This window comes from Podarcis muralis, chromosome 1 (assembly GCF_964188315.1).
Source record: "Podarcis muralis chromosome 1, rPodMur119.hap1.1, whole genome shotgun sequence".
NCBI classification, from domain to species: Eukaryota; Metazoa; Chordata; class Lepidosauria; order Squamata; family Lacertidae; genus Podarcis; species Podarcis muralis.
The window spans coordinates 77852459-77873188 of NC_135655.1; the positions used below are offsets into that span (position 1 = coordinate 77852459).

The 20730-nt window shown below is 43.9% G+C and overlaps 1 protein-coding gene across 10 annotated transcripts in view; it reads left to right on the forward strand.

The window, feature by feature from the left end:
- The first annotated feature begins 16 nt into the window (after positions 1-16).
- PPP6R3 (protein phosphatase 6 regulatory subunit 3) overlaps positions 17-20730 on the forward strand; it is a 61683-nt gene continuing 40969 nt past the window's right edge. For 3 of the 10 annotated variants that reach the window (XM_028735826.2, XM_028735885.2, XM_077931987.1), the window contains exons 1-3: positions 20-153; positions 16854-17004; positions 20031-20139. The gene's annotated coding sequence lies outside the window, so the exon portion shown is untranslated. Of the gene's footprint in view, positions 154-16853; positions 17005-18472; positions 18600-20030; positions 20140-20730 lie in introns of all 10 variants that reach the window. The other 7 variants (XM_077931986.1, XM_077931989.1, XM_077931990.1 and 4 more) reach the window with 4 other exon arrangements.

Genomic DNA, 20730 nt, shown 5'->3' on the forward strand with positions numbered 1-20730 from the left:
AGGTGTGAGCCTTAGAGGGTTGATTGGCAGGAATGGGGGGATGGGGACAGAGGAGGACTCGAAGGAGCTGATATGTCCGCCATCTTGAAGAGTCGGTGATGGTGGCGAGCAGTACTTTTCCCGCCTGAGCGGGGGGGTCCGCCAGGAGGGGGGGTAAGAGGCGCGCTGGAGGAGGCGGGGGGGGGGGGTTGTGCGTTGGGCCCATTTCAGCGCCTCGAGTTTAATTGTTCTTCACGAGGCTCGAGGACAGTAAAGGCGGGATGGGGGGGGGGGGGGGCTTCGTTCCTTCTTCCCTCTGAGGGATCGGGTGGGGGCCGGGGAGGCCGAGGAACCGCTTGAGTGGGAGATAGTTCTCGCCTCCCTCCGCCGCTTAGTCGCCCCTGTGAGCCGCCGCCTCTTTTTCCCTGCCTGGATCCCACAGGGAAGCGGGATGAGGCCTTCCTTTCTCCGTCTCTCTCACCCCTCACCTCCCAGCAGCGGCCTAAGCGCCTCGGTTTGTTTTGATTCCTGAGATGTGTCCCCCGCAGTCCCCCAGTTCTGCGTCGCGGCGGCCTGCGTCTCTTCCCCTCCCGCCTCCCTCTTTCTACCATGTGAGGAGGGGTGGAAAGGAAGGGAGCCCCCGAAGCCTTTTCTTCTCCTGAAGGCCTTGGGGGGGGCGTCGTTGGTTGCTGCTGCCGCCGCCTTCTCGGAAGGAATGGGCGGGTATTGGGGACCCCCTGCCCGCACCCCACGTCCTCCCATTCCCTCGGTCTTTCCCCCCTTGGGGAGACTCTGGGCCGGTGTGCGAACTCCTCTGGGCTTCTTTTGAGGGGTGGGAGGGAGTGTAGAAATTCCCATTTATATCCTCTCCCGTCTTTCCTACAAAAAGAAAGAGGGGAAATTGTTGTAGTAGGATGACCTCTTTCCCCCGTAAACAACCTTTGGACTCGCTTCCTTGGCTGAGCGAAGATGTGAAATGAACCTTTGCTTAAAGGGTAGCAAGAAGGTCTTGTGCGTTTGGCTTCTGGGATGTGAACTTGGGTGGTGGGAGCTCATTTGCGGTTTCCTGCAGCAGCTGCTGTGATATGACTGTATTAATAGAGCGGGATACGAGCATCCTGCTTCAGGCAAACAGTTTGGGCGGGATTTAAAGTTTTTATCCCGCACAAATAAAGCACGTTCTAGGTTGTTAAGATACTTCCTCTGCTCCGACGCGTCCTTTTTCCTGGCAGGGACAAAGTTAGAGGGAAAGTGTTAACGTCAATTGGCTGCTTTTTCAAGCAATACTTAACTATTTTTAGATTGAGAAACTTAGTAAAAACGACAACTTCCTGCAACAATCCTTGATTTAAAATCGAGGAGTTCTTTATGTACTCTTGCATTCTAATAGATATTGCAACATTTTTTTCTACTAGAACTGGCAGTTTCCTTTTAAACTATGTACAGTACTTGTGTTAGTAACATTGTGCAATGTTTGTGATAATGCTGTCCTCGTGGAGTTTAATTAGTAATACTAACATCTGAACTCCACTAATTTTTGAACTTTTGCTAGTGGGGCAATTGATCAGCCTGATAGGGATCCTTCATTATTTTGATGGTTTGATGGGGAAGATATTGAGGGAAAAAGTCTTGCTGACAACATCAGTGGAGTAAAGGGAAGATAAGAGACTAGGTAGAACTAGACTTGAATAATAAATAATTGCTCAAAGGATAAAATGGGTTACTACTAAAAATTACCCAAAAAATGTTTGGAGTGCTCAGATACCTATGCTTTAGTATCTACCGTATTTTTCGCTCTATTGGACGCACCTAGTTTTTAGAGGGGGAAATCAAGGGAAAAAATATTATTCCCCCCCCCAGCCCCAAAGAGCAACGGACAAGCTGCACGCTTCCTCTTTAGCCTTGAGCAGCATCTTTAGCCTTGCACAACGGGATGGATCGTGCCCGCTGTCCACCGGGGCTGGACTACATGACTCCTGGGGTTCCCTTCCAACCCTGCAATTCTGTGACCTCGGAAGTTGTTGGGGGTCTCCACCACTGGAGGCTTTTAAGCAGCGGTTGGGGGACCATCTGCCTGGCGTTCTTTAGCTGTGATTCCTACATTGTGAGGGGGCTGGGCTAGATGACCCTCGGGTGGCCCTCCCAACTCTATACAGTCCTACACTTCTGCGGCAGGAGATCCACAGCCACTTCACACAATAAGGTAAAGGTAAAGGTACCCCTGCCCGTACGGGCCAGTCTTGACAGACTCTAGGGTTGTGCGCCCATCTCACTCAAGAGGCTGGGGGCCAGCGCTGTCCAGAGACACTTCCGGGTCACGTGGCCAGCGTGACATCGCTGCTCTGGCGAGCCAGAGCCGCACACGGAAACGCCGTTTACCTTCCCACTAGTAAGCGGTCCCTATTTATCTACTTGCACCCGGGAGTGCTTTCGAACTGCTAGGTTGGCAGGCGCTGGGACCAAACAACGGGAGCGCACCCCACTGTGGGGATTCGAACCGCCGACCTTTCGATCGGCAAGCCCTAGGCGCTGAGGCTTTTACCCACAGCGCCACCCGCGTCCCACTTCACACAATGCCCAATCTCAATTTTCATTGGAGAGACATGCGGCTTCACTGTCTAGGTAGGTACCCCCCTACCTGCCACTCTTCCCTCACCCCACTTAAGCCGAGGGAATTCCTGCCCAGAGAAGCTCCCAGGTGAGGCAAGGGTTAAGATCTACCTCTGGTAAATGGCTTTGTATCCTCCCTTTTCTCTTCTTCTATGCTAGTTCCTTCTCTTGTGTTTTGTTTAATCTGTTTTTATTGTATACTAAAATAAAAGCTGCAAAGTTTCCTTTTTTATAATATTCCCCCCCTCCAAACTAAAACGTTAATCTAGATAAAAACACTGATCCAGAGGAAAATAAGGGGGTGGAGAAAGGACGAAAAAAGAAAAAGAGGTAGAGATAGAGAGATTTTTAAAAAGTTGGCTTCTTTAGCCTTGTGCAGCCTCCCGCGGCTGGAGAGGCGCGCACGGCTAAAGAAGAAGCCCGGGCAGTGAGCGGGATGGATCGCGCTCGCTGCCCGGGCTTCCTCTTTAGCCTTGCGCAGCCTCCCACGACTGGAGAGATTCATAGAATCATAGAATCATAGAGTTGGAAGAGACCACAAGGGCCATCGAGTCCAACCCCCTGCCAAGCAGGAAACACCATCAGAGCACTCCTGACATATGGTTGTCAAGCCTCTGCTTAAAGACCTCCAAAGAAGGAGACTCCACCACACTCCTTGGCAGCAAATTCCACTGTCGAACAGCTCTTACTGTCAGGAAGTTCTTCCTAATGTTTAGGTGGAATCTTCTTTCTTGTAGTTTGGATCCATTGCTCCGTGTCCGCTTCTCTGGAGCAGCAGAAAACAACCTTTCTCCCTCCTCTATGTGACATCCCTTTATATATTTGAACATGGCTATCATATCACCCCTTAACCTCCTCTTCTCCAGGCTAAACATGCCCAGCTCCCTTAGCCGTTCCTCATAAGGCATCGTTTCCAGGCCTTTGACCATTTTGGTTGCCCTCCTCTGGACACGTTCCAGTTTGTCAGTGTCCTTCTTGAATTGTGGTGCCCAGAACTGGACACAGTACTCCAGGTGAGGTCTGACCAGAGCAGAATACAGTGGCACTATTACTTCCCTTGATCTAGATGCTATACTCCTATTGATGCAGCCTAGAATTGCATTGGCTTTTTTAGCTGCCGCGTCACACTGTTGGCTCATGTCAAGTTTGTGGTCAACCAAGACTCCTAGATCCTTTTCACATGTACTGCTCTCAAGCCAGGTGTCCCCCATTTTGTATTTGTGCCTCTCATTTTTTTTTGCCCAAGTGCAATACTTTACATTTCTCCCTGTTAAAATTCATCTTGTTTGTTTTTGCCCAGTTCTCTAAACTGTCAAGGTCGTTTTGAAGTGTGATCCTGTCCTCTGGGGTGTTTGCCACCCCTCCCAGTTTGGTGTCATCTGCAAATTTGATCAGGATGCCCTTGAGTCCATCATCCAAGTCGTTGATAAAGATGTTGAATAAGACCGGGCCCAAGACAGAACCCTGTGGCACCCCACTAGTCACTCTTCTCCAGGATGAAGAGGAACCATTGATGAGCACCCTTTGGGTTCTGTCAGTCAGCCAGTTACAAATCCACTGAGTGGTAGCATAGTCAAGACCGCATTTTACCAGCTTCTTTACAAGAATATCATGGGGCACCTTGTCAAATGCCTTGCTGAAATCAAGGTAGGCTACATCCACTGCGTTCCCTTCATCTACCAGGCTTGTAATTCTGTCAAAAAACGAGATCAGGTTAGTCTGACATGACTTATTTTTCAGAAATCCATGCTGACTATTGGTGATCACAGCATTCCTTTCTAGGTGCTCACAGACTGTTTGCTTAATGATCTGCTCCAGAATCTTCCCTGGTATTGATGTCAGACTGACTGGGCGGTAATTATTTGGGTCCTCTCTTTTCCCCTTTTTGAAAATAGGGACAACATTTGCCCTCCTCCAATCTGCCGGGACTTCGCCTGTTCTCCAGGAATTCTCAAAGATGACTGCCAGTGGTTCTGAGATCACATCTGCCAGTTCTTTTAATACTCTTGGATGCAGTTCATCTGGCCCTGGAGACTTGAATACATCTAAACTAGCCAAGTATTCTTGTACTATCTCCTTAGTTATTCTGGGCTGTGTTTCCTTTGCTGAATCATTTGCTCCAAATTCTTCAGGTTGGGCATTGTTTTCTTTATCGGAGAAGACTGAGGCAAAGAAGGCATTGAGGAGTTCAGCCCTTTCTGTGTCCCCTGTTTGCATTTCACCATCTTCTCCTCTGAGTGACCCCACTGTTTCTTTGTTCTTCCTTTTGCTACGGACATACCCATAAAAGCCTTTTTTGTTGCTTTTAACCTCTCTAGCAAGCCTGAGTTCATTCTGTGCTTTAGCTTTCCTGACTTTGTGTCTACACGTGCTGGCTATTTGTTTGAATTCCTCTTTGGTGGTTTCCCCCCTTTTCCATTTTTTGTACACATCCTTTTTTAATCTTAACTCAGTTAAAAGTTCTTTAGATAGCCACCCTGGCTTCTTTAGGCACCTTCCATGTTTCCGTCTCATTGGTATTGCCTGACGTTGTGCTTTTACTATCTCCCTCTTAACAAACTCCCAGCCATCATGAACTCCCTTTCCTTTTAGTATTACTGTCCATGGGATTTCACCCAGCACTTCCCTAAGTTTTATGAAGTCGGCTTTCTTAAAGTCAAGAAATTGAGTCCTAGTATGCTTGGCTGCTCCTTTCCGCTGTATAGTAAACTTCAGAAGAGCATGATCACTCGTGCCTAATGATCCTTCCACTTCTACCCCACTAACCAGGTCATCAACATTGGTTAGGACGAGATCTAAAATGGCTGTTCCTCTTGTTGCTTCTCCCACTTTCTGGACAATGAAGTTGTCTGCAAGGCCAGTGAGGAATCTGTTTGACCTTATGCTCTTGGCTGAGTTTGACATCCAACAAATATCCGGGTAATTGAAGTCCCCCATTACTACTATCTCCCTTCCTTTTGCATGCTTGGCCATCTGTTCCAGGAAGGCATCATCTATGTCCTCCGTTTGGCTTGGGGATCTATAGTAAACTCCCACAATGAGGTCTCTGTTATTCTTCTCTCCCTTAATTTTGACCCAAATGCTCTCACTTTGGCTTTGGGGTTCTAAATCTTGGATCTCTTCACAGGTATACACATCCCTGACATATAACGCCACTCCTCCCCCTTTCTTGTCTGGTCTGTTTCTCTTAAATAGATTGTATCCCTCCATTATTACATTCCAATCATGGGACTTATCCCACCAGGTTTCAGTGATGCCTATTATGTCATATTTAGTTTGCTGTACCAAGAGCTCAAGCTCATCTTGTTTATTTCCCATGCTTTGCGCATTAGTGTACAGACATTGAAGTCCATTAATCATTCCCCCGTGACTCTTATTTAAGGATTTTTTCCTCCCACCACTAGGTCTGCATGCTGTTTGCTCCATTTGGTCTATGACATTTGGATGATCATCTTCATCAATTGATAGACTCCTACCTTCAGGAGCATTGTCTCCCTCCCCCACATTAGTCAGTTTAAAGCCCTCCTGATGAGGTTTCTGAGATTTTTGGCAAAAACATTCCTCCCAACCGTTGTGAGGTGCAGCCCATCGCTTGCCAGAAGTCCATCTTCAAGAAACTGCAGTCCGTGATCTAAGAATCCAAACCGTTCCTGTTTACACCATTTGCGAAGCCAGCTGTTCACTTCCACTATTTTTCCCTCTCTCCCTGGGCCACGTCGTTCAACTGGGAGGACAGATGAGATGACAATTTGTGCATTTAGTTGCTTCAATTTCCTGCCGAGAGCCTCGTAGTCTCTTTTGATCTTCTGGAGGCTATTGCTTGCAGTGTCATTGGTTCCCACATGAACCAAGAGGAAGGGGTATTTGTCAGTGGGTTTTATGATTCCTTGCAGTCGTTCAGTTACATCTTGGATCTTAGCCCCGGGGAGACAGCACACTTCCCGAGACATCTTGTCAGGCCCACAGATCACTGCTTCTGTTCCCCTCAGTAGGGAATCCCCTATCACCACTACACGCCTCCTCTTAGGTTTGGTCGGGGTTCTTCCGTGAGCTGTCCGTTCCAAGGTCGCCTGCACATTCCCTGAGGACTGACTTTGCTGGTCGTCTTCATATACCTGATCGTGCTGGTCGTCTTCATATACCTGATCGATAGATTGCGCAAGGCTTTTCTAGAGGAGGGAGAAGGGACTGACTGGCCGCGTCAGTCCCTTCTCCCTCCTGGGGAAAAGCCCGCAAGAGCCGCGCGAAGCTTGTGTGTGGCTCTTGGGGGCTTTTCCTGCTTTCCTCCCCCCCTGCATTCGCTCCTTAGGACGCACAGGCTTTTCCCCTTAGTTTTTAAGACAGAAAAACTGCGTCCTATGGTGCGAAAAATACGGTAATTCTGCATTTACATCCAGCCAGATTAGGGTCAGGAAGGGTTGTTTTCCATATTGACTGATGACTGATTTTTTTCCATATTTTCTCTTGTATCGTGGTATCCTTATTGGCTTGAGCCATCTGTAAACACAGCCTTTCCTACTACAGGCACATCAAGAAATGGTGCAGCTTTCTTGATGTGCTATGCATTAGCTTTCTAGATTTGAATTCTTTAATTCTGTTTCCACAGATGCTACTTCCAGTGGCTCTTTCACCTCTCGCCTCTGTAAGTAGAATGGAGGGTAACCTACATTAGCTAGCTAGAGCATACAATGCATTTTAAATAGAATACTTTACCATTTCCACTATCAGTCTATTTTATTTCCACCCTGCTTTTCATACAAATCTCAAAGTGACATAAACACCTGCAAGTGATATATTCCAGGCTAAAAATAATTTGTAGCATCAGTTGTGGAAAATAATGGCCTTTACATAGATTAGGTGACCATAAAGTTCTTCCAACTTTTGATTATTTCAGTATTTAAGAATTTGAAGGGAAAGATGAAAACCTTTAAATAATTATTTAATTTAAAACTTCTCTGTTGGAGATAAATTATTTGTATTTTCAAGGCTTAAATAGGATGGAAATATCACTAGATAACGCCATTTCTTGCATGTCATAGGAGACAGAGGATGAAGGCATTTTTTCACTTTTCACAGCTAAGGCTGCAATCCTATACAGTGGTACAAACGCTTAGGGTTACAAACACTTTGGTAACCACAAATTTGGGAATAAGTCCCATTGAACTCAAATGAATATTACATTAGAGTAGATAGGTATAGGATTGCACTGTTTACTTGAGCAAGAATCCAAGAGTCGGTTCTAATGTATATTCTATCCAGCATAGGTTAAATGCTATTATTCTGGAAGTGGGATAAATGAAAAGACTTTCACACTGGAACCGTTCTGGAAATTAAGTTACAAAATGCTTCGTGCTCCCAATCCTAGATAGAAGACATGCCTAAACCCAGTGAAATCAGCTAATGTTAAAGCTGATTCAGTCCTATGTAGGGTGAAAATTACTTTTGAAAGTTAGTGGTGCTATGCTTCTGCAATACAGTAGTAGGTTAATGAAACTAACCTTTACTCTTAGTCCCAAAACAGACCAGATATTACAAATCTGTGGTCAAAACTATCATTTTCTCTTAGAAGTAGCCATGAGGGCTCTGGGGGATTTTTGAACCTTCTCCATGTGCTTTTTTCCTGCCGTAATCTCTGCCCACCTTTCAGCTACTGCTTACACAAATGGAGAAAATTCACAGGTATGCTTACAGCTTCTCATAGTGGGTCAAATAGCAGACGTGCTTTGGCTGGGAGAGGCATGATTTGCATTTGCAAAATGGCATACAGGAAAGAGTTAAAGTCCCTCTGTGCTGTGGTCTTGATGCAGTCTAGGAGCCTCTGTGGGTATATTCAAAAGAGATCTGCGGCAATGGGAGATGAATCACAAATCTCAAGCATTTCATTTAGTATCACTCTTAATTTACTGTAAAACATAAAGCCTAGCTTTTGACCTTATTAAGATTGAATTTGAGATTGGGGTTTACTTATGTTTGATCTAAAAATGTATATTGGATCTAACAGTGTTGGATTTTTGAGCATGAAAAGGTGACACTGGAGAATGTTTAAAAGGCGATGTGGAATTATGATTATGTGAATGATTTTGTAGGTTCAGATTGATCGCTTTAGTGAAGGGCATCATAAGGACACAGTTAATCAATTTATTGGTAAAAGATCAAGTCTGGCTTACATAAATGCAGCCAAAATGCACACTAAACCAGTAATACCAGTCCCCACTGCAAATATATTAACTAGAGCAACTGGTGGGGTATATGGGGTGTTAGGGGTAGTTTGAGTGTATGAGGTGTTAGGGGCAGGATACTACCTCTTGTGGGGGACATGTGGTGCTCCTTCTGGGGCAGCTTGTCCACCTTTGGTCCCCATCCTGCACTTAGCTCTTACCTCTGGCTCCTAGAAGCTGTCAGCAAGCAACAGCAAGTGGACACACCCCATGAAATGGCTTCAACTGGCTGGCTTAAAATGGGCAAGGGTAGCTGATGGGTCTCAAACATTTGGTGAGTTAGAGACTTCCCTTGCATGCAAAGACAGGCTCTGGTGGATTGAGCAGACAAGACCAAAAGTGGGTCCAATAGTCAAGAAGCCAATTTCTGCATGTGCTGTAGAGGGAAGTGAGGGGCAGGTGGGGCACGTCAACCTGGGAAGGTAGCCCACCTAGGAGAAGGGTAACTCCTATCCTAAACCTCTGCTTCCTTGCTGAATACATTTGGGAGAAGAAAAGGCTACACAAAACCATACACAGGGACTCTATCCAGAGTGGAGTCCCTAAGATGGTTGCATGGCACTGTGTATGCCTCCTGTCAACTGCTGCAGCCAAGCTGACACCAATGTATTGCTCTGCTTTCTTTTGGACCACATCAGTGAGGCCGAGAGGAGGGTCTTGTTGTCTAGGCAGCCCAAGACCTCAATACACACTGCTAGGCTTGCGCCCTAAGTTGCTACTAGGGTAGCAGTTAGGCTTAGCTGCTGGAGGTGCACTCTGTTGTCTCTCGAGGCAGACTGGTGCCAACAGAGCAACTGGTTTGTATATAGAATTCAGAATAGCAGTTTGTTCTGGATTAATTCTTGAATATAACTGATATCTCTGTGTGTAAGTCCTTTGCATTTTCACATGCTGGTAAGAACTTGGAATACTGTAGTGTAGCCTAAGTGCTAGTAGGTCATGCCTAAGTGATGGGTTAGGAACAACATTTTCCCAAGTGAGAAACATGTTATAATTGTTAATGCTGCTTTACATTTATTTAGACTTGATGTGCTGGGAAAAGTTGCCCAAAAAATGGTATGCATCTCTGAAGTTGAGCAATGAAAGTGGCCAAGTTGGGTAATGATATCAAATTATTGAAAGTGGTAAAAACAAAAAGTGGTTAGGAGACATTCCAAAGGGATCTCTAGACTGAGTGATAGGGTGTTAAAATGGCAAATGAAATTCAATGAAAGCAAGTACCGGTATGTGAAGTGATTCATGTTTTATAATGGTGGCTAAATTGGTAGTGAATGACTTTGGGCTAGTAGTGGACAACTTGAGGTGATATGAAAAGTGCAGCTTTCCTATTTGGCATCATTAGAAAAGGATTGAAAATAAAACTGCTAGTACAGTGCCATTATACAAATCTATATAATGAACTTTGAATATTCTGTAGAGTGCTGGTTGTTGTACCTCAAAAAGAGGCTATTGTGGAGCTGGAAATTTTTTAGAGAAGGTCAGTCAAAATGATCAATGGGCTGGAGCAGCTCTTCTGTGAGGAAAGATTACAAAGTTTGGGGCTTTTTAGTTTACAGAAAAACGCAAGAAAGAGGGGAGATGAGAGAGGTGTGTAAGATTATGAATGATGTAATAAAGAGATGTTTTTCTCCCTCATACTAGAACCAGTGGCCATCCAATAAAGCTGCATGTTGGAAGATTTAGGACAGACAAAAGAAAGTACGTCTTCACATAGCATATAGTTAATCTATGGAATAAGGTCACCAGTTTGGATGGCTTCAAAAGAGGTTTAATTCATTGAGGAGGAGGTATTCAATGGCTGCTCGCCATGATGGCTATACTGTGTCCATTGTCTGTATGCCTCTCAATACCAGTTGCTGGGAATCACAAGTAGGGTGAGTGGTGTTACCCTCAGGTGCGACTTGCAGGCTTCCCATAGGCATCTAGTTTCCCACTGAGAACAGGATGCAGGACAAGGTAGGTCTTTGGTCTGATCCAGCAGGGCTCGTCTAAAAATTACTGAGTCTTTTAAAGATAACCTGAAGTAGAACAAACAATATTGCAGGAAACAAACCTGGGGGTACTGTGTGCCTAAATAGTCTGCTCTTGATTATTTAGTGAACTTCAGAGCCATATGTTTCCACTGCCTTCAGATGTTTCACTTAGAAAACCACCATGCTTGAAATTGATCTAAAAGGTTTGTACACTACCTGTCCTAGTGTACTATTTGTAGAACATACCTTAATTGGTAGAGCATGAGACTCTTAATCTCAGGGTTGTGGGTTCAAGCCCCATGTTAGGTTAAAGATTCCGGCATTGCAGAGGGTTGAACTAGATGATCCTCATAGTTCCTTCTAACTCTTCAATTCCATGATACTATTCTTGTTTTGATGTTATAGTGAAGGTGCTCTTCCTGGTAGCAGTTTCATGGTCTTCTAACACCAGTGGTGTTGTAGACATCTGCTCAACCTAAACTATAATAAAATAATGATACCATTGGGTAGATAGGGAAACCATGGCTTCATTTGCAGTTAAACCTAGGAATATATATTTGAGGGGGGAAATGTTCTTTTGGTCACTGGTTGAGGCAATGAGCTGCGTTTCAAATGCATCATGGCTGGAGTTGACGTTGAAATGAAATACAGCTCTAACAAGGTTAAAAGGCATAAGCACACTTCTACAGATATTTTTACAAGTCAGTATAGAATTAATACTGTTTCGCCCAGTTCTTCTCACTCTGTTCTCCTCCCTCCACCTCACCCCCATCTTTTGAAAGAGAAGGCTTCCTCGGAACATGCAGTTTCCATGAGCCAGTTGTTTCTCTGGTTGCTTGTGCTTTGAAGGGCTGGGCCCAGTTGAAAGCCCTCAGCCCCAAGATCCTCATGAATCGGAGGTTTGCCTTTGCCAAAGAAATGGTTAATTGCTGCTTGTTTTTATAGTATTGTAAGTCCCATGTAAGGGGGTAAGGACTGCTTCGAAGAACCCTGAGTACAGACTTTCTCCCTTCAGAACCCTGTGTGAGAGAAAAAAATCGGCTGAGGAATTATCCTTGCTGAATTGGACCATTGATCTTGGTTTCATAAGTACTGAGAAGTTTCAGGGGATGCTTCAGTTTACCCAGATTTAGGTTCCTTTGGAGGGAGGTAGCGCTGGATGTCTGTGGAGTTTTTGTAGTAGTTTAATTTGTTTTATTTAATAATAAACCGGTCGAACATACTTGGGAACAAATAGTTTGTGTACATTATATCTCCCAAGAAAATCACCCTTAAACCCCCAGATGTTTTTAGCTTACTGCTCTCATTCTGCTACCTATGTGGCTCTGCCTCTGTTTCCCAAAGCTGTTCCGCTAGTGCTCTCAGGTGCTGCATCCCTTCATTTGGAAGGGGATGATGAGTCATTTTTGCTAAATATGGCGTTCTCTTCCCAGCTGTTTCCTAGCTCTCCTGGATAGAGATGTATTTTTTTATTTTAAAAAAATCTGAAGCTCCACTTCTGGAAATACTGTTTTTCTGGGTTTTTCCAGGGTTCACCCTCCTCTGGAAAAATGTTTTTTTAGGGGGGAGGGAACACAATACTTGTTTTTAAAGTACAGTGCTACCTCGGGTTATATATGCTTCAGGTTACAGACGCTTCAGGTTACAGACTCCGCTAACCCAGAAATAGTACCTCGGGTTAAGAACTTTGCTTCAGGATCAGAACAGAAATCGTGCCCCGACAGCGTGGCAGCAGCAGGAGGCCCCATTAGCTAAAGTGGTGCTTCAGGTTAAGAACGGACCTCCGGAACAAATTAAGTTCTTAACCTGAGGTACCACTGTAATCTTTCTATTTCAAAAGTCAGTTTCTTATAGAATTTTGTCTGGCATATACACTTTTTCAGACAAGAATTACAATTTGATTTCCCCCCAAGTTTCTGTTACATGTTATTATTAATTTAAAAATGTATACCACCCTTCACCCATAGATCTCGAGGCAGTTCACAACATAAGAATACAAGTTAAAAAGCACAAAATACATAATAAAAGCAAACCAATAACCCCCTCCCCCCCTCCAACAAACCTTTAAAAGGGAATAGGATGTTAATCAGCCCAAGGCCTGGTTGAAGAGGAACATTTTCTCTTGGTGCCTAAGGTGTATAATGAAGACGCCAGTCGAACTTCCCTGGGGAGAGCATTCCACAAGTGGCGGGGGGGGGCACTACAGAAAAGGCCCGTTCTTGTGTTGCCACCCTATCAACCTTGTGTGAAGAAGGCACACAAAGATGGGCCTCAGATGATGATCTTAGGGCCCGGGTCAGTTCATATGGGGAGAGGTAGTCCTTGAGCTACAAGCTGCTGAACTGTAAGGAACCTAGTATCTCTGGGGTTTTTTATTATGAAATTGATTACATGTCCTTCTGACTTCCACAATTTCAAGCACTCATTTCCACAAAAAGCTGAGAAAAAGAGTAATTTACATAATAAGGCAGTAGGCATGCTTGATCACTGACTTATAAAGAACTTTCAAGGAGTCATTTTTGGCCACCTTCATCCTTTCATGTCCACTCCCCAGACTCCTACAGAGTGACCATATAGTAATGTTGGAGGTATTGTGGAAACCAGTTTTCCTAAAATGCATGTATCTGTCAGGGAATGATAAAAATAAACAATTATAAAAGTTTCAAGAATACCAGGTCGCTAGTGTGGCAGCACCTACGCTTTGGAACCCCTGTTATATTTCAGACTCAAACCTCCTCTATTGTCTTTTTTGTGCCTTTTGAAGATTTTACTTTTTCAACAGGCTTTTAAGCAGGGTTGGTATTTGTATTGATTTTATATATATGTTCTAAAATGTTTTTATATATGTAGGTATTCTATATATGTTTGGAAACTATTCAGAAAAGAAATTATTTCTCCCTACCAAACCCATTGATTCCTGATGCCATGAAGGAGCACTATTCTACCCAGTTACTACTGGCCTTTGCTTCTGGAAAAAATTAGGCACTGAAGAACTAGTAATCACTCCTGAGGGTCTTTTGAAAAATTGAAATGCAACTGTTGTGGCCTGCAGATCAGTGCAGTAATGGAGAGTTGCTATTTTCAAAACAACTTTTACCCACCTGTCTACTTCCTCTACTCTGATTACATTTGTTGCCCCAAAACTGTACAGTGGTGCCTCGCAAGACGAAATTAATTCGTTCCGCAAGTCTCTTCGTCTTGCGGTTTTTCCGTCTTGCGATGCACGGTTTCCCATAGGAATGCATTGAAAATCAATTAATGCGTTCCTAGGGAAACCGCCTTCAGACCAGGTCCGGGGACAGTCTGTCCCCCGACCTCTTCTGAAGGCTGGGGGGGGGGGGGACAAGGGCTTTTCTTCCCACTGCCAGCCTTCAGAAGGCTGTTCTGAAGGCTGGCGGTGGGAAGAAAAGCCCTTCTTCCCACCTCCCGCCCCGCAAGCTCCGGGGACAGGAGGGCTTTGCTGCCGACCGCCAGCATTTTAAAAGCCCCTGCTGTCCCGGGGCGATTTTAAAATGCTGGCGGGCGGGAGCGAAGTCTCCGCTGCCCCGAGGAGATTTTAAAATGCTGGGGGTCGGCAGCGAACGCTTCGCTCCCGCCCGCCAGCATTTTAAGATCGCCCGGGGCAGCGGAGAAGTCTCCGCTGTCCCGGGAAGGCAGGCGGGGGGAGCAAAGACTTTTGCCCCCGCCTGCCTTCAGAAGAGGTCCAGGACCTCGTTCCGATGCCCGGCGGCGGGGTGAGAGGTTCCCGCCCCCCCGCCCCGCTTCGGAGCAGCGTTCCGAAGCGGGGCGGCTGGGGCAGGTGTTCCCTCCCCCCCGCCCGGCTTCGGAGCACCGGGAGAAGCGATCTCCCCGCCGCCCCTTGCTTCAAAAGAGGTCCGGGGGCAGCGGGAAGTGCTTCCCGCTGCCCCCGGACCTCTTTTGAAGCAAGGGGCGGTGGGGAGATCGCTTTTCCCCGCAAACCCTTGCTTCAAAAGAGGTCCGGGGGCAGCGCGAAGCGCTTCCCGCTGTCCCCGGACCTCTTTTGAAGCAAGGGGCGGTGGGGAGAAGCGATCTCCCCGCAGCCCCTTGCTTCAAAAGAGGTCCGGGGGCAGCGGGAAGCGCTTCCCGCTGTCCCCGGACCTGGGGCTGCGGGGAGAAGATCGCTTCTCCCCGCCGCCCCTTGCTTCAAAAGAGAAGACCCGCTGTCCCCTGGGCAAGCTTCGTTTTGCGAAGCAAGCCCATAGGGAAATTCGTCTTGCGAGGCAACTCGAAAACGAAAAAACCTTTCGTTTTGCGAGTTTTTCGTCTCGCGAGGCGTTCGTCTTGCGGGGTACCACTGTATTTCAGTTCTCAAACAGCTTTTGTTGGGATTGGTCATGACTCATGAGTACCTAGTTTGGCTCTTGGTCTTTGAAGAAATTCTCTTACCTCGTTATGTTTCCATGTATACAGGGAATGCTGAACAGAAACCCTTAATTTCACAAATATTCCTCTTGCTCCCTTAAAGTGTGTGATTAGGACTTCTGACCGGAGGTCTATAAATTATGTTTCTACACAGCATCAAGACTTTATTTAGTTCCAGATCATAACCAATTAGCATTCATTCTCATTAAGGAAATAAATGAATCATGTTATTGGAAACTTGTTTTTAATCTCCAGCAAAAAGGACTGCTTTGAAACATTCTATCTTTATCTAGTAAAAGTGATTATTCAACAGTCTTTTGCATTGACATTTGGTTTGAAGATTCATTATCCTATTTGCTGCTTAAATTGAAAGAGGTCATTAGTATCTGAGGGCACTCAGCAGAAACAACATTTCCATTATAAATGTAAACTCACTGAACCCACAATTCTGGGAATTACAGCTTTGTAAATGTGTGTTTTGGCTCTCATTTCCTTAGAGAATGTAGTACCCATTTATTAAATAAGGAAATTGTATGATTTGGTTAGTATACTGTCCCATGTAAATCAGTATTGGAAGAAAGGGCTAATAGTAATGAACTATTGCAGTTGTTCTGATGATTATAATGCTCAGGATCAAAAGGAGTACTTGAGGGTATGCTTGGGCATACCTGATGTTCTCTGTTTCCCCTACGAGTGGACACCCCATACCACATAATAAACTGCTCCTGAAAGGCTCCTTGCTTCAAAAGTGGTTTTCCATGTATGCTGCTGTTCAAGAACTACCACCCAACACAGTCCCTTTGGTTAAACAATGATTGAGTTGTCCACTTGTTTTGATCCTGGATGCCATTCATATCGTTGATTTTAATACCACATGATGTACAAGAGCATATCGTAGTTCTGAATTTCTATCCCTTTTAGAATTTAAAGACTTAGAACCAGTGTTCAAAACTTGTCCTAGGAGCAGTTTGCGACGGAGTTTCATTGGCTTTGGGCGCTGTACTGCACCTAAGATTTCAGATTAAAACTGCAAAGTGGAAGGAAAGGAGGAGCTTTTTCTGCCTCCCCACTTCCAGCTACTCTCTGAAGACTGGAGAAGAGACCCTCTTAAGAATATTAGGGTGGTGGGCAGGGGAAGGACTAGACTATGTGAAAAATGAATATATTTTAGCTGCAGTTCATACATTTTCAGCTTTGTATTCTTGTTATAAAAAAGCGCGCCTAGACTTTCCGTTGTTGCGCCCATAATCTAGGTTTAAGGTGCCATTTAGTGCCTAGTTTTTAATATCTTTCTAACACTGCTTAGAACTATAAATAAAAACTGCATGTTATTTTGATTAATGTTCATAATCCATACCAAACTGCTTTTTTAAATGCAGTGTGTGTTTGGGAGGGAGGAATAATAATGTTTGAGAATACTAGCAATTGAAATGGGGAAGAGTTAAATTGGGTACCTTTGCTTTGGTGATTATTGAAACATTATGGTTCCTGCAAATAGCCTCAGCAGTTTCTCCAAGTACAGTTTAAGCTTTTCTCTCTACCGTTGTGTAAAATATGTGAGAGATGTTATCCTGATTAAATTGCTCTCATGTTACTAGATCTCAATATATTCCATTATTGAGGTGTTCATTATTGACTTCACTAATGAAATTGTGTTGACATTATAAAATTGTATTGTGTTTTCTCATAGGAAGAAATCGGCTTCATCTTAACCTAATTCAGCCTGCTAATCTGCTAATACTGTAGATTTAAAGATTTTGCTGCTGCCTGGATACCCTGTAATGGGCAAGGAGCCACAAAGAATACATTTTTTTTTTCTTTTTAAAATTTTCTGTTAACAGGTAAGAAATACCACCTAGTATGCCTGCAGATGTTGCTTAATGTTTTGATGTTTGCTTCTTCCCCTAAATATTGGCTAAACACAATGCTTTAGGCATTCTTCCAATAACTTTATTTCTTGCTCTTTGCTTTCCCCCTTTTTTTCTTTTGAAGCCCTTAGCTACACATGCAGTTTATCTCCATTACTAATGACTTAAATTCAATTTAGGATCAATATGGCATCAACACTGCAAGTTTTTTTGTGCATGTTTACAAAAATGGCACATAACCTGATCTGTAAGTCCTGTTTTGGAAGAGGAATTGAAGCCCTGGGTTGCTGGAAAATAATCCATGATCAAGTCATGTGCATGTTCACTATACTAAATCTGATTGAATAGGATTGCCTGCGTTTAATTCCTTTATGTGAAAATGGTTTTGCCTTTAACTGAAGTTTGGTTCTTGATGCTGCCTCAACATTACTTAAAGATAGTCTTTTGGGTGAGTTGGGAGATGACTTATCAGTATCGTGTGATTTGTTTAGATTCTTAATTATTGTGACAATGCTGCAAGATTGAGTTTCAGTTGCCAGTTTAATTTAACTAGCTTGCATTAATTGAATATCTGCTGCTTTTCTTGCCCCCATTAGAAAGCGGAAGTACCTCCCTAAAAGCTAGAGAAGTCAAGCACATAGTGACAAGTTTTTGAAAATTATTATATGTTGAAATGGTGACTTAGAGGAGAGTGTTCACATTTGCCATTACCGATGTCATTTGCTAATGTAACATTTGGAAAGAATACTGCTTAGATATTTTACTTGTTACTTGTTTAACCATGCCTGTGTTTCTGAGCTAGGTTTAAATGTCCAGTTAGGCTACTTTGAGCAACTTTTCCCTGCTTCTTTGGACAGAGGATGAGAAAGCTTCACACTGCCAAGTGTTTGTGGTTACTTGCATAAATTCTAAATGTTAGGTTCCTTCTTTGCGAGGAAATGATTTTGTATGAGCACTCCTGTGGCTTAATGTAAGGTGGTAAATGGCCTTCAGAATGCCAGCAGTACTTGTTAGCATGTTTGCTGCACCTCTTTGAAGGGTGTTCACAACTGAAAGGCACTATTTCCATTTGCTGCCTGCCTAACTCAACAGTGTGGGCACCTGAAGCTAGGATTTTGATCTCCTAAAATGGGTAGGTCTTTACAAGAGCAGGTGGTCTTTGGGGCACTTTTTGGAGGTCACAAGACACTGCAGCTTAATCTGAATGCAACTAAAATACGGATAATGGAAAAAGACCTACTTCCTCAGGAAGCTGGTGCACCAACCAAATTTGGTAAAAGGTGCTTCAGGCTACAAAGGCTACTTGAACGTCTGAAGACCAGTGCTGGATCCAAAACCATGCGTGACCTGTCCAGAAACAGGTGAACACAGTTCTGTAGTATGGTAAATTCCTCACCAACAATGTGTCATAAAGAGATTAAGCTTGCATTTCTTCCCTCAGCCCAGGCAGTGACTGATTCCAGACACTCTTGTCTGTCTTAAGATGGGTACTATATTTCTGCATGCAGGTCCCTGCTTAGCACAAATTTGAAAGCTGGCAATGTAATTCAACCATACACTACCAAAAGGTGAGCTTATAAAGAAAGCAGACGCAACCTGAAACAAATAGTGACTCTTAACCCGTTGTTGCATTTGCATGTCATAGGAAATCTTAGCTTTCTTAGCAAATTGTTACCTGACATTGCTGACACTTCACTAGTCTCCTGGTGCAAGTGGGATCAATTAACCACAATTCCTGGCTTAGTATTGTGTCCAAACTGGGGGCTGTGGTTTGTTCTGCTCAACTAGCATCAAGAAGCTGAGGACAAGTGTTGATTTTCATATTGTGACTACTGTAATCTGAGCATTTAACTTCATATTTTCCTTCAAAAGTACATGCCTTCAAAAGTTGGTAACTTATTAAACATTAACATTGAATTGTTCTAAGTTCTGCTAAACTAACTTCCTCTCTCATGCACATGCGAAAGGGAAGAGAGATGGGGGTGCATTATGGTATACGTTAATTCTGTTTATACGACTAAGTAGCCAGATTTTAAATATTGAAATGGATTCCAACTTCTCTGTGTTAATTCATTGGAAAGTAGTTGCAAAAGTATCTTAGTTACAAGAGAGGATCTAACAACATTGAAGGCAAGGGAAAAAGTTATTCAACAGTGTTCTCAAGGTTGGGGTGGGCACACTTTAGCCTTGTGGAATTTACTCCGCCCCCCCACCCCCCAAGAACTGAAGTCCATGAACCACAGCCAGGTATAAAACAGTTGCTGGTGGGATGGATGGCAACATACTCTTAGAACTAAGAAGCATGAGTGCCTATGAGCACATGCTCATCCCAGGAATTTATTTTTAGTAACAGAACTGAGCTCTTTGGGGTGGTTAGCTAGTAGGTCAGGATCTATTGATAGATCACTGAGTGATTTTTCAGTAGATCGACAAGGGTTATGTGGCCTAATTGTTTTAACAACTCTTACCTCCCAACTAGGCAGTGAAATCCTTTCTTCATTGTTCAAATTAACCTCTAGATATGTTAAGAAAGTTGACCAACCTAACATGGTACAACTTTCTTAAGATACCTAGAGGTTAATTTGAACAATGAACATCATACCAACTTGTGCTAGTTAATTGGGAGTGTGTGTGTGTGTTTACTGTAGGTGGCATTCTTGGTATTTTCCTTGTTAGCTACTGAGTTGAATGACAATTGAGGGGAGAGCTCAGATATTCTCACAATGTAGCCTCCAAGTCAAATGCCCATTGACACTGGTTGACAGGAGGAGTTTGGCTAACTGGTAACGATTGTGGATACCACCCAGTGGCAGACATTCTTTGACTAAACTAAAAGGGCTTCCCTTTCTTAGGTGAATTGTATCCTTTTTTCCTTGATTCTTTGAATAAAAGTTACTGTGTTGGTGAATATGATTGTGATACCTGGTCTGTGGGCTACCTTATATTTGTATTAAGACAGGAGGATTACAGTAAAAAACAAAAGTTCATTCTATGTGCAGGCGTGGTCGAGGCAAGGAGGGCTGTTTTTGAAGGAAAGAAGGTGGCAGTTAGCTATCAGTTCAGAAGGTTCGCTGAAGAGCTGAGTGAGAAGACTCCAAAGTAGTAAAGGTACCCTATCAAAGATATTGGTTAGATAAGGAATCATTTTTGGAAAGCTTTTCATAAGATGATGATGAGAGGGTACAGTAATCCTAGAGGAGATAGTACATATCGCCAGAATACGAAAGGAAGTAGCAGCTCCTCAGTTCATGTAATGTGTGCTCCCAAAAGTTGCTCTATGGAACAAGATACATGGTTCTAGGTCATGAGCAGAAGTAAATACAGTACACTTGGATACCATGCCTCCTTGTTTGTTCACATAGTATCTGGTTGAATGTACAAGTAGCAATGAATAGTCTTTCCTTGCAGACTCGCAGCAAGTCCTATTAAATTGAGGTGGGCAGTCTATTCTAGTGCAAACCAGACTCCATTCATGGAAATTCTTTTGCTCAAACTGTATTGAGTAGGTTGGGCTTTATTGCCCACCATTGTAAAGAGTAAAGTTAGAAATAGTAATTTGTTTGATCCTGATGAGATTGGAACTACAAGCGGGATCAGTTGTGGCAACTTTTTCCATATCTGAGTAACAGCAAAGGAAGAAGATATTATTGGACTGAGATGACACTCAAAAGTGTCTTGCCAGGCTTGTTAAAAATATGC